The following is a 14,941-nucleotide window of genomic DNA, read 5'->3' as shown; positions in this document are numbered from 1 at the left end:
TGGAGGAAAGCAGCCCCTCTGCCCCTGAATCTGCCCCCGTCACACACTCACCTGCTCCAGTTTCTCCTTCGACAGCAGCCAGAGGCTCCTCCTCTCCCCCTCCGCGCACCTCTCTGCGGACCTCCGGCCCGGTGGACACCACAGGCCTGCTGGGCACCAGCGCGGATCCTGGAGCCCATGCCACTGCGACGGTCAGCGACACCAGCGCTGAGACTCTGGCCACGTCTGGGGCCTCCGCACAGACGGAGGCAATTCACCTTTCCAAGCACACGGCGGTGACCGATTTCAGGACCCCCAGTTCTGGCCAAGGAACCCCTTCCTCTGAGCCAGCCGACTCTCGGCCTTCCGAAGCCACTTCTGCAATGGCCACCTCTTCCATGGCAAGGGAAGCCACTGTCTCCACACCAAGGCCAGGCTCTTCTGAAACCACTGGGTTGGAGGCCGGGTCAGGCTCGTCCCGCGGGCCCGGACTGAGGATCCCCAGCCCCTCCCAGCAGATGAGCTCGGCCACGGAGACAAGCGCCGTCTTTTCCCAAGCGCCCACCGAGGGCAGCCCTGACGCCCCAAGCACGGAAGGCATGTCCTCCAGCGGGACGCCCCATTCTGGCCCGGCTCCCTCCAGCCTGACACCCGACATCCCCACAGGAGAGCCCGGGCTCTCTACCTCCCCCATGACGGCGCAACCTGCAGAAATGACCCTCGCCACGCCAACGGGTCGCCCTGGGGCCACTAGCTCCTGGGACACAGGGACCTCCGCCTCCCCGGCAGGGACTCGGTCGGCTGTGACGCCAGGCTTGACACACTCAGACGTGACCACCGTCAGGAGCACAGGTCCTCAGGATGCGTCAAGGACAAGTCCTTCCTTTGTGGAGGAAAGCAGCCCCTCTGCCCCTGAATCTGCCCCCGTCACACACTCACCTGCTCCAGTTTCTCCTTCGACAGCAGCCAGAGGCTCCTCCTCTCCCCCTCCGCGCACCTCTCTGCGGACCTCCGGCCCGGTGGACACCACAGGCCTGCTGGGCACCAGCGCGGATCCTGGAGCCCATGCCACTGCGACGGTCAGCGACACCAGCGCTGAGACTCTGGCCACGTCTGGGGCCTCCGCACAGACGGAGGCAATTCACCTTTCCAAGCACACGGCGGTGACCGATTTCAGGACCACCAGTCCTGGCCAAGGAACCCCTTCCTCTGTGCCAGCCGACTCTCGGCCTTCCGAAGCCACTTCTGCAATGGCCACCTCTTCCATGGCAAGGGAAGCCACTGTCTCCACACCAAGGCCAGGCTCTTCTGAAACCACTGGGTTGGAGGCCGGGTCAGGCTCGTCCCGCGGGCCCGGACTGAGGATCCCCAGCCCCTCCCAGCAGATGAGCTCGGCCACGGAGACAAGCGCCGTCTTTTCCCAAGCGCCCACCGAGGGCAGCCCTGACGCCCCAAGCACGGAAGGCATGTCCTCCAGCGGGACGCCCCATTCTGGCCCGGCTCCCTCCAGCCTGACACCCGACATCCCCACAGGAGAGCCCGGGCTCTCTACCTCCCCCATGACGGCGCAACCTGCAGAAATGACCCTCGCCACGCCAACGGGTCGCCCTGGGGCCACGACACAGGGCACTAGCCCTTGGGACACAGGGACCTCCGCCTCCCCGGCAGGGACTCGGTCGGCTGTGACGCCAGGCTTGACACACTCAGACGTGACCACTGTCAGGAGCACAGGTCCTCAGGATGCGTCAAGGACAAGTCCTTCCTTTGTGGAGGAAAGCAGCCCCTCTGCCCCTGAATCTGCCCCCGTCACACACTCACCTGCTCCAGTTTCTCCTTCGACAGCAGCCAGAGGCTCCTCCTCTCCCCCTCCGCGCACCTCTCTGCGGACCTCCGGCCCGGTGGACACCACAGGCCTGCTGGGCACCAGCGCGGATCCTGGAGCCCATGCCACTGCGACGGTCAGCGACACCAGCGCTGAGACTCTGGCCACGTCTGGGGCCTCCGCACAGACGGAGGCAATTCACCTTTCCAAGCACACGGCGGTGACCGATTTCAGGACCACCAGTCCTGGCCAAGGAACCCCTTCCTCTGTGCCAGCCGACTCTCGGCCTTCCGAAGCCACTTCTGCAATGGCCACCTCTTCCATGGCAAGGGAAGCCACTGTCTCCACACCAAGGCCAGGCTCTTCTGAAACCACTGGGTTGGAGGCCGGGTCAGGCTCGTCCCGCGGGCCCGGACTGAGGATCCCCAGCCCCTCCCAGCAGATGAGCTCGGCCACGGAGACAAGCGCCGTCTTTTCCCAAGCGCCCACCGAGGGCAGCCCTGACGCCCCAAGCTCGGAAGGCATGTCCTCCAGCGGGACGCCCCATTCTGGCCCGGCTCCCTCCAGCCTGACACCCGACATCCCCACAGGAGAGCCCGGGCTCTCTACCTCCCCCATGACGGCGCAACCTGCAGAAATGACCCTCGCCACGCCAACGGGTCGCCCTGGGGCCACGACACAGGGCACTAGCCCCTGGGACACAGGGACCTCCGCCTCCCCGGCAGGGACTCGGTCGGCTGTGACGCCAGGCTTGACACACTCAGACGTGACCACCGTCAGGAGCACAGGTCCTCAGGATGCGTCAAGGACAAGTCCTTCCTTTGTGGAGGAAAGCAGCCCCTCTGCCCCGGAATCTGTCCCCGTCACACGCTCACCTGCTCCAGTTTCTCCTTCGACAGCAGCCAGAGGCTCCTCCTCTCCCCCTCCGCGCACCTCTCTGCGGACCTCCGGCCCGGTGAGGACCACAGGCCTGCTGGGCACCGGCGTGGATCCTGGAGCCCATGCCACTGCGACGGTCAGCGACACCCGCGCTGAGACTCTGGCCACGTCTGGGGCCTCCGCACAGACGGAGGCAATTCACCTTTCCAAGCACACGGCGGTGACCGATTTCAGGACCCCCAGTCCTGGCCAAGGAACCCCTTCCTCTGTGCCAGCCGACTCTCGGCCTTCCGAAGCCACTTCTGCAATGGCCACCTCTTCCATGGCAAGGGAAGCCACTGTCTCCACACCAAGGCCAGGCTCTTCTGAAACCACTGGGTTGGAGGCCGGGTCAGGCTCGTCCCGCGGGCCCGGACTGAGGATCCCCAGCCCCTCCCAGCAGATGAGCTCGGCCACGGAGACAAGCGCCGTCTTTTCCCAAGCGCCCACCGAGGGCAGCCCTGACGCCCCAAGCACGGAAGGCATGTCCTCCAGCGGGACGCCCCATTCTGGCCCGGCTCCCTCCAGCCTGACACCCGACATCCCCACAGGAGAGCCCGGGCTCTCTACCTCCCCCATGACGGCGCAACCTGCAGAAATGACCCTCGCCACGCCAACGGGTCGCCCTGGGGCCACTAGCTCCTGGGACACAGGGACCTCCGCCTCCCCGGCAGGGACTCGGTCGGCTGTGACGCCAGGCTTGACACACTCAGACGTGACCACCGTCAGGAGCACAGGTCCTCAGGATGCGTCAAGGACAAGTCCTTCCTTTGTGGAGGAAAGCAGCCCCTCTGCCCCTGAATCTGCCCCCGTCACACACTCACCTGCTCCAGTTTCTCCTTCGACAGCAGCCAGAGGCTCCTCCTCTCCCCCTCCGCGCACCTCTCTGCGGACCTCCGGCCCGGTGGACACCACAGGCCTGCTGGGCACCAGCGCGGATCCTGGAGCCCATGCCACTGCGACGGTCAGCGACACCAGCGCTGAGACTCTGGCCACGTCTGGGGCCTCCGCACAGACGGAGGCAATTCACCTTTCCAAGCACACGGCGGTGACCGATTTCAGGACCCCCAGTTCTGGCCAAGGAACCCCTTCCTCTGAGCCAGCCGACTCTCGGCCTTCCGAAGCCACTTCTGCAATGGCCACCTCTTCCATGGCAAGGGAAGCCACTGTCTCCACACCAAGGCCAGGCTCTTCTGAAACCACTGGGTTGGAGGCCGGGTCAGGCTCGTCCCGCGGGCCCGGACTGAGGATCCCCAGCCCCTCCCAGCAGATGAGCTCGGCCACGGAGACAAGCGCCGTCTTTTCCCAAGCGCCCACCGAGGGCAGCCCTGACGCCCCAAGCACGGAAGGCATGTCCTCCAGCGGGACGCCCCATTCTGGCCCGGCTCCCTCCAGCCTGACACCCGACATCCCCACAGGAGAGCCCGGGCTCTCTACCTCCCCCATGACGGCGCAACCTGCAGAAATGACCCTCGCCACGCCAACGGGTCGCCCTGGGGCCACTAGCTCCTGGGACACAGGGACCTCCGCCTCCCCGGCAGGGACTCGGTCGGCTGTGACGCCAGGCTTGACACACTCAGACGTGACCACCGTCAGGAGCACAGGTCCTCAGGATGCGTCAAGGACAAGTCCTTCCTTTGTGGAGGAAAGCAGCCCCTCTGCCCCTGAATCTGCCCCCGTCACACACTCACCTGCTCCAGTTTCTCCTTCGACAGCAGCCAGAGGCTCCTCCTCTCCCCCTCCGCGCACCTCTCTGCGGACCTCCGGCCCGGTGGACACCACAGGCCTGCTGGGCACCAGCGCGGATCCTGGAGCCCATGCCACTGCGACGGTCAGCGACACCAGCGCTGAGACTCTGGCCACGTCTGGGGCCTCCGCACAGACGGAGGCAATTCACCTTTCCAAGCACACGGCGGTGACCGATTTCAGGACCACCAGTCCTGGCCAAGGAACCCCTTCCTCTGTGCCAGCCGACTCTCGGCCTTCCGAAGCCACTTCTGCAATGGCCACCTCTTCCATGGCAAGGGAAGCCACTGTCTCCACACCAAGGCCAGGCTCTTCTGAAACCACTGGGTTGGAGGCCGGGTCAGGCTCGTCCCGCGGGCCCGGACTGAGGATCCCCAGCCCCTCCCAGCAGATGAGCTCGGCCACGGAGACAAGCGCCGTCTTTTCCCAAGCGCCCACCGAGGGCAGCCCTGACGCCCCAAGCACGGAAGGCATGTCCTCCAGCGGGACGCCCCATTCTGGCCCGGCTCCCTCCAGCCTGACACCCGACATCCCCACAGGAGAGCCCGGGCTCTCTACCTCCCCCATGACGGCGCAACCTGCAGAAATGACCCTCGCCACGCCAACGGGTCGCCCTGGGGCCACGACACAGGGCACTAGCCCTTGGGACACAGGGACCTCCGCCTCCCCGGCAGGGACTCGGTCGGCTGTGACGCCAGGCTTGACACACTCAGACGTGACCACTGTCAGGAGCACAGGTCCTCAGGATGCGTCAAGGACAAGTCCTTCCTTTGTGGAGGAAAGCAGCCCCTCTGCCCCTGAATCTGCCCCCGTCACACACTCACCTGCTCCAGTTTCTCCTTCGACAGCAGCCAGAGGCTCCTCCTCTCCCCCTCCGCGCACCTCTCTGCGGACCTCCGGCCCGGTGGACACCACAGGCCTGCTGGGCACCAGCGCGGATCCTGGAGCCCATGCCACTGCGACGGTCAGCGACACCAGCGCTGAGACTCTGGCCACGTCTGGGGCCTCCGCACAGACGGAGGCAATTCACCTTTCCAAGCACACGGCGGTGACCGATTTCAGGACCCCCAGTTCTGGCCAAGGAACCCCTTCCTCTGAGCCAGCCGACTCTCGGCCTTCCGAAGCCACTTCTGCAATGGCCACCTCTTCCATGGCAAGGGAAGCCACTGTCTCCACACCAAGGCCAGGCTCTTCTGAAACCACTGGGTTGGAGGCCGGGTCAGGCTCGTCCCGCGGGCCCGGACTGAGGATCCCCAGCCCCTCCCAGCAGATGAGCTCGGCCACGGAGACAAGCGCCGTCTTTTCCCAAGCGCCCACCGAGGGCAGCCCTGACGCCCCAAGCACGGAAGGCATGTCCTCCAGCGGGACGCCCCATTCTGGCCCGGCTCCCTCCAGCCTGACACCCGACATCCCCACAGGAGAGCCCGGGCTCTCTACCTCCCCCATGACGGCGCAACCTGCAGAAATGACCCTCGCCACGCCAACGGGTCGCCCTGGGGCCACGACACAGGGCACTAGCCCCTGGGACACAGGGACCTCCGCCTCCCCGGCAGGGACTCGGTCGGCTGTGACGCCAGGCTTGACACACTCAGACGTGACCACCGTCAGGAGCACAGGTCCTCAGGATGCGTCAAGGACAAGTCCTTCCTTTGTGGAGGAAAGCAGCCCCTCTGCCCCGGAATCTGTCCCCGTCACACGCTCACCTGCTCCAGTTTCTCCTTCGACAGCAGCCAGAGGCTCCTCCTCTCCCCCTCCGCGCACCTCTCTGCGGACCTCCGGCCCGGTGAGGACCACAGGCCTGCTGGGCACCGGCGTGGATCCTGGAGCCCATGCCACTGCGACGGTCAGCGACATCCGCGCTGAGACTCTGGCCACGTCTGGGGCCTCCGCACAGACGGAGGCAATTCACCTTTCCAAGCACACGGCGGTGACCGATTTCAGGACCCCCAGTCCTGGCCAAGGAACCCCTTCCTCTGTGCCAGCCGACTCTCGGCCTTCCGAAGCCACTTCTGCAATGGCCACCTCTTCCATGGCAAGGGAAGCCACTGTCTCCACACCAAGGCCAGGCTCTTCTGAAACCACTGGGTTGGAGGCCGGGTCAGGCTCGTCCCGCGGGCCCGGACTGAGGATCCCCAGCCCCTCCCAGCAGATGAGCTCGGCCACGGAGACAAGCGCCGTCTTTTCCCAAGCGCCCACCGAGGGCAGCCCTGACGCCCCAAGCACGGAAGGCATGTCCTCCAGCGGGACGCCCCATTCTGGCCCGGCTCCCTCCAGCCTGACACCCGACATCCCCACAGGAGAGCCCGGGCTCTCTACCTCCCCCATGACGGCGCAACCTGCAGAAATGACCCTCGCCACGCCAACGGGTCGCCCTGGGGCCACGACACAGGGCACTAGCCCCTGGGACACAGGGACCTCCGCCTCCCCGGCAGGGACTCGGTCGGCTGTGACGCCAGGCTTGACACACTCAGACGTGACCACCGTCAGGAGCACAGGTCCTCAGGATGCGTCAAGGACAAGTCCTTCCTTTGTGGAGGAAAGCAGCCCCTCTGCCCCTGAATCTGCCCCCGTCACACACTCACCTGTTCCAGTTTCTCCTTCGACAGCAGCCAGAGGCTCCTCCTCTCCCCCTCCGCGCACCTCTCTGCGGACCTCCGGCCCGGTGGACACCACAGGCCTGCTGGGCACCAGCGCGGATCCTGGAGCCCATGCCACTGCGACGGTCAGCGACACCAGCGCTGAGACTCTGGCCACGTCTGGGGCCTCCGCACAGACGGAGGCAATTCACCTTTCCAAGCACACGGCGGTGACCGATTTCAGGACCCCCAATTCTGGCCAAGGAACCCCTTCCTCTGAGCCAGCCGACTCTCGGCCTTCCGAAGCCACTTCTGCAATGGCCACCTCTTCCATGGCAAGGGAAGCCACTGTCTCCACACCAAGGCCAGGCTCTTCTGAAACCACTGGGTTGGAGGCCGGGTCAGGCTCGTCCCGCGGGCCCGGACTGAGGATCCCCAGCCCCTCCCAGCAGATGAGCTCGGCCACGGAGACAAGCGCCGTCTTTTCCCAAGCGCCCACCGAGGGCAGCCCTGACGCCCCAAGCACGGAAGGCATGTCCTCCAGCGGGACGCCCCATTCTGGCCCGGCTCCCTCCAGCCTGACACCCGACATCCCCACAGGAGAGCCCGGGCTCTCTACCTCCCCCATGACGGCGCAACCTGCAGAAATGACCCTCGCCACGCCAACGGGTCGCCCTGGGGCCACGACACAGGGCACTAGCCCCTGGGACACAGGGACCTCCGCCTCCCCGGCAGGGACTCGGTCGGCTGTGACGCCAGGCTTGACACACTCAGACGTGACCACCGTCAGGAGCACAGGTCCTCAGGATGCGTCAAGGACAAGTCCTTCCTTTGTGGAGGAAAGCAGCCCCTCTGCCCCGGAATCTGCCCCCGTCACACGCTCACCTGCTCCAGTTTCTCCTACGACAGCAGCCAGAGTCTCCTCCTCTCTTCCTCCGCGCACCTCTCTGCGGACCTCCGGCCCGGTGGAGACCACAGGCCTGCTGGGCACCAGCGCGGATCCTGGAGCCCATGCCACTGCGACGGTCAGCGACACCAGCGCTGAGACTCTGGCCACGTCTGTTGCCTCCGCACAGACGGAGGCAATTCACCTTTCCAAGCACACGGCGGTGACCGATTTCCGGACCACCAGTTCTTGGCCAGGAACCCCTTCCTCTCAGCCTTCTAGCATGTCACATCTAATGGGAACTACATGTTTGTTAAATGCAACGCGTATTTCAACATCAGTGTCAGGTTTGCCTTTTAGATCTGACCATGGCTTGTCAAGAATATCTGTGGACTCACTTTCACCTTCAACTACTCGTTTGCCGTCTCCTTCTCAGTCTCCTTATCTCTTGAATAGCTCCTGGACGGTTTCCACCGATCGTGTTTTCTCAGCTGAGACTGTCCTGGCTGACACATCGATCCCTTCTTTGTCACATGCTATGCCTTCCTTTACCTCCTCAGGAGTTCCAGAGTCCAGCTCAGGTGCCCACACATTCAGTGCATTTTCTGGTACAGCACCTGGCCCTGCGTATGCTTCCGAGTCCACCACGGCCAGCAACCTACTTCCATCCGCTTCAACATCATTCTCGTCTTCAACCCTCAGCACCCCTGACTCCGCAACCAGTCCCGCCCCCAGCAGTGTCACCTCCTTACCTACTCCCCCTCCTACTGCAGATACCACCGTCTGGACGGACATTAGCACAGCTGATACACCCTTGGTTATAGGCAGTAGTGTGGAAACTTGGACCCAGCCAATCAAGACATCTTTGTCTCCCATTGTGGATACCAGAGTAACAGAGAACATGGGCTTTGGAACAGTAGCACGTGCTTCAGAAGTTTCTCAACTCTCAACAGAGTCGACAACTAAGAGCCCAGGTAGTAATTTGTTGTGGTGAGTTGTTCATGTTTTGTAGGATGTGTAACAGCATTCCTGGCCTATACTCATAGATACCTGGAGCACCCTCCATAATCACTGTTGTGACAACCAACATTGCCCTGGGCTTATGTCTATTGAATTAGGAAATGTTGGTAAGACACCCGCCACCAGCAATATGGTTGTTTTTTTCTCATGTCCTGCCTTTCCATTTTGGACCCCACAGGATCCTGAAATTCAATTATAAGTTTAATATAAACAGTGGGTATGAGCATAGGTTTAGGATGGAAACAATACTATCTGTTCAGGTTTCTGCACTGTCAGGAGCTGTGTGACCTTGGCAAATTGTGATTTCTGAGGTTCTGTTTTTCTATTCTGTAAAAGACAACAGTGGGGTGTATGTTCAGTGTTCTGGTGATGATGGAAGAGTGAAAGGATGCCAGGTGCTTTCCAGTTGCCCATCATCATCATCATCATCACCGCCTCCACTACCATCGTCAAACACATATGAATCATTTTAGAATGCCTCCTCCCAGAAATACGTTTCAAGGCATTCTCAGTAACACAGGGCCACGGCTTCACCATCAGAGTCAAAATCCTCTTAATTCTGTCTCTCTCCCTGCACCAAGCTCCAGTAGGCTTTGTGGTCTCTACCAAGAAGCCTCCAGGTAGTTCTTCCTCCTTCCTGGGAACCATCTTCTGAAGCCCTGGCCAGCAGTTGTGTCAGCCAAAGACACTTTACTCTCCTTCAGAGGCTGACTCCCCGCCACAATGGCCAGCTAGTATGGTTCCCTGCAGATTTAATTCAGTAAACATTTATTTTGCAGTAGAAGTACAAAATGTAGAAGTTGTAGTGACAGTGGCAATAGTAGTAGTAATAATAGTAGTCATGACTCTAGTAATAGTAACATAGCCACAACTCTAATGGTCATAATAACAGTAGCAATAACAATAGTCATAGGTGGTGATAATAGTGACAGCGGTAACGGTAAGTAGTAGCAGTGGTAGTAGGGATGGTAATAATAAAAGCAGCAGAGTGAGATGATAGCGGTGGTAGTAATAGCAATCACCATGGTGAAAACAACAGCAGTAACGGCAGGTAGTAGGGGTGGTACCAGTAACAGTCGTAATAACCGCAATGGGAGGCGCCAGCAGTGCTAGCAGTAGCAATAGTAGTAGTAGACAGTAGCAGGGAGAGTAATAACACTAGTAATGGCAGGTAACATCGCGGTCGTGGTGATAATGTCATTGGTAGCCAAGAAGCACTGTTCCTGGTGCATTTTTATCAGCGCTCTGAGATGGCCACTCTACTTATCCTTACTTTATAGATGAGAAAATGAAGAGCCAGCAAGAATTGATAATACATCTATTTAGTGGAGAAGCTGGAATCTTAGTGCGGGGCTCTCTTATGCCAGAACCCAAGCTCTTAAGCACAATGATACATGATCTCTCTCAAGTCACAGGAGACCTGCCTTATGTATATGTCCATCCATGTGTTCATTCATTCATTAATTCACTGCTTCAACAATATTTGTTGAGCATCTATTATATGCCAAGCAGGCGGGCATTAATAGCTATTTCCAAGGAGACAGTGGGGCGTGGCGCAGCGCTGGGTCAGACAGCAGGCGAAGGAAACAATGAGGGGGAGATGAACTCTGGCGTGAATCTGTAAAGGTATATTGGAACTGGGGTTTGAAGTAGAGCAGAAAGTAAGGAATCCGGCGAGAGATGGTCCCGGCAAGCAGAGAAAACTGCTTGAACGAAGGCTCTGAGGATGGGGAGTACAGAGAACATGGGAGCAGGGAGTGGTCCACTTGGGAGTGACAGCCCAAGTGATACAGGGCTGTGTCACAATCCCTTTTCCCATTCCAGAAGCATTGCAGGGGCACTTGGGGCAGAGACATTCCTCTCCCTTTCCTCATGTAAAGAAAAAAATAAGTTCTTGCCAGTCCAGTAAGTGGTAATCATTCTGTTTAAACTGTGTGTCCATCCCACAATTCACAGGACTACCAACAGGAGGAACAGAGAAGGCGCAGACCACCACCACAGCAACCCTGACCCCCAGAGTCTCTGCTTCCACTTTGGGAATGCTGACTCTCCTTGGGACATCCCGTAAAATGACCAGCACAAGCACAACAGGAGTGATCATCACAACCCCGGATGTTTCCCCACATGTTCTGGAGACGACAGCCTCCTGGACCACCAGATCTGGAGCAGAGACCAGCACAGCAGTTTCCAGGACAACCCCATCCATGTTCAGTAGATCAGCAACCATACCTGCGCTGGTCTTTAGCTCTGGGGCAGAGACCAGTACCACTGTTCCAACTCTGACTATTTCCTTTGGCGAGCCAGAGGCCACAACCTCGTGGGTCACCCATCCTGTGGAGACCAGCTCAGCTGTTTCCAGGACAACTCTTAATGCTTCCCATAGTGAATCAGATGTCGCAGCTGCAACGGCTACCAGTTCTGCGGAGGAAGTCAGTTTATCTGTTTCAACTTTGACTGTGTCACCTAGTGCACTGGGGATGGTGACCTCACTGGTCACCAGTCCTGGGACAGAGACAAGTATGTTTATTCCAACTCTGAATGATACTACAGATGAACCAGAGACTACAACTTCATGGGTTACAGCACAGAGCAGTTCATCCATTGCAACTTCAGCTGTCTCCTCTAGTATGCCCGAGTTGGTGACATCACTGGATACTAGTTCTGGAGCAGAGAACAGCCCAGCTCTTCAGACTCTAACTGAGTCCCCTGGTGAGCCAGACACGACAGTCTCATTGGTTACCCATCCTGGGGCACAGACTAGTTCAATCACTTCAACTCTGACTTCTTCCCCTGGTGTATCAGGGGTGGAAATCTCACAGGCCACCAGTTCTAGGGAAGAGACTAGTACAATTTTCCCAACTCTGACTGATTCCCTACGTGAGCCAGAGACAACAGCCTCATGGGTCACCCATCCTGAGGCAGAAGCCAGTTCCATTGTTCCAACTATGACTGTCTCTCCTCTTAAGCCAGATACAACAGCCTCATGGGTCCATTCCCCAAAGACTAGCACCCCTGTTTCCAGAGAAACTCTGAATTTTTCCCATAGTGAATTAGACACCCCAACTTCAACAGCCACCAGTCCTGGGGCAGGAGTCAGTTCAGCCATTCCAACAAAGACTATCTCATTTGATGTACAGGCTACAGTGGCCTCCCTGCTCACTAGTTCTGGAACAGGAACCAGTACAACCTTTTCAACCCTGACTGAGCCCCTGCATGAATCAGACACAAAGGTCTCCTTGGTCACCCGTCCTGCAGAGTCCAGCCCAACTGTTCCCAGGACAACTCCCAATGCTTCCCATAGAGCGTTAGACAGCACACCCTCATCGGTCACCAGCCTTGGGACAGAAGCCAGTTCAGCTCAGCCAAATATACCTATATCCCCTGGTGTACCAGATAAGGTTACCTCACAGGTCACTATTTCTGAGACAGATGCCAGTACAGCTATTCCAAGTCTGACTCTTTCTCCTGGTAAGCCAGCAACCACAGCCCCATTGGTTACTAATCCTGGGGTGCAGACCAGTTCAGCCATTCCACCTCCAGCTGTCTCCTCTGCTGTGCCAGGGCCGGTCACCTCACTGGTCACCATTTCTGGGGCAGAGACCAATACAACTTTTCCAACTCTGACTGATTCCCAAGTTCATCTGGAGACCACAGCCTCATGGGTTACCCAGTTTGAAACAGAAGCAAGATCAGCTGTTCCAACTCTGACTGTGTCTCCTGGTGAGTCAGATGCAACAGTTTCCATGGTCACCCATCCTTCAGACACCAGCCCAATTGTTTCCCAAACAATTTTCAATGCTTCCCATAGTGAATTATATAGCACAATCTCGATAGCCACCAGTCCTGGGGCAGAATCCAGTTCAGCCATTCCAGCTAGGACTCTCTCACCTGGTGTACCAGGGGTGGTGACCTTACAGGCTACTAATTCTGAGGCAGAGACCAGCACAACTTTTCCAATTTTGACAATTTCCCCAGATCAACTGGAGACCACACCCTCATGGACCACCCATTATGGAGCAGAAGCCAGTTCAGTTGTCCCAACTCTGACTGATTACTCTGGTGAGCCAGATACAACAGCCTTATTGGTCACCCATCCTGCAGAGACCAGCCCAACAGTGTCCAAGACAATGCCCAACTTTTCCCACAGTGTGTTAGACAGCACTCCCTCACTGGTCACCAGCCTTGGGACAGAAGCCAGTTCAGCTCTGCCAGCTATGACTATCTCTCCTGGTGTACCAGATATGATGACCTCACAGGTCACTAGTTCTGAGAAAGATGCTAGTACAGCTATTCCAAGTCTGACTCTTTCTCCTGGTGAACCAGCAACCACAGTCTCACTGGTTACTCATCCTGGGGTGAAGACCAGTTCAGCCATTCCACCTCCAGCTGTCTCCTCTACTGTGCCAGGGCTGGTCACCTCACTGGCGACCATTTCTGGAGCAGAGACCAATATAACTTTTCCAACTCTGACTGATTCCCCAAGTGAACCAGAGACTACAGACTCATGGGTTACCCATTCTAGGACAGAAGCCAGGTCCATTGTTCCAACTTTAACTGTCTCCCCTGGTGAGACAGGTACAACAGCCTCATGGATCCACTCCATGGGAACCAGAACACCTGTTTCCAAAACAACTCCAAATTTTTCCCATAGTGGATCAGAGAGCACACCCTCAACAGCCATCAGTCCTAGGGCAGAAGTCAGTTCAGCCATTTCAACTACAACTGTCTCCCTCGATGTATCAGGGGTGGTGACCACACTGGTTATTAGTTCTGGAGCAGAAACAAGTACAAGTTTGCCAGCTATGACTGATTTCTCACATGAACCAGAGACCACAGCCTTATGGTCCAACCATTTTGAGACAGAAGCCAGTTCAGCTGTTCCAACTCTGACTGTTTCCCCTGCTGAACCAGATACAAGAGTCCCTTCGGTCACCAATCCTGCAAACACCAGCCCAAATTTCCCCCAAACAACCCCCAATGTTTCCCAGAGTGAATCAGAATCCATGCCCTCAGCAGCCACTAGTCCTGGGACAGAATCCAGTTCAGCCATTCCAGCTAGGACTGTCTCACCCGGCGTACCAGGGGTGGTGACCTCACAGGCTACTAGTTCTGAGGCAGAGACCAGCACAACTTTTCCAACTCTGACAATTTCCCCGGATCAACTGGAGACCACACCCTCATGGACCACCCATTATGGAGCAGAAGCCAGTTCAGTTGTCCCAACTCTGACTGATTACTCTGGTGAGCCAGATACAACAGCCTTATTGGTCACCCATCCTGCAGAGACCAGCCCAACAGTGTCCAAGACAATGCCCAACTTTTCCCACAGTGTGTTAGACAGCACTCCCTCACTGGTCACCAGCCTTGGGACAGAAGCCAGTTCAGCTCTGCCAGCTATGACTATCTCTCCTGGTGTACCAGATATGATGACCTCACAGGTCACTAGTTCTGAGAAAGATGCTAGTACAGCTATTCCAAGTCTGACTCTTTCTCCTGGTGAACCAGCAACCACAGTCTCACTGGTTACTCATCCTGGGGTGAAGACCAGTTCAGCCATTCCACCTCCAGCTGTCTCCTCTACTGTGCCAGGGCTGGTCACCTCACTGGCGACCATTTCTGGAGCAGAGACCAATATAACTTTTCCAACTCTGACTGATTCCCCAAGTGAACCAGAGACTACAGACTCATGGGTTACCCATTCTAGGACAGAAGCCAGGTCCATTGTTCCAACTTTAACTGTCTCCCCTGGTGAGACAGGTACAACAGCCTCATGGATCCACTCCATGGGAACCAGAACACCTGTTTCCAAAACAACTCCAAATTTTTCCCATAGTGGATCAGAGAGCACACCCTCAACAGCCATCAGTCCTAGGGCAGAAGTCAGTTCAGCCATTTCAACTACAACTGTCTCCCTCGATGTATCAGGGGTGGTGACCACACTGGTTATTAGTTCTGGAGCAGAAACAAGTACAAGTTTGCCAGCTATGACTGATT

This window comes from Miniopterus schreibersii (genome assembly GCF_964146895.1).
Source record: "Miniopterus schreibersii genome assembly, chromosome: 4".
NCBI lineage: Eukaryota > Metazoa > Chordata > Mammalia > Chiroptera > Miniopteridae > Miniopterus > Miniopterus schreibersii.
This window is presented reverse-complemented; position numbering follows the sequence as displayed.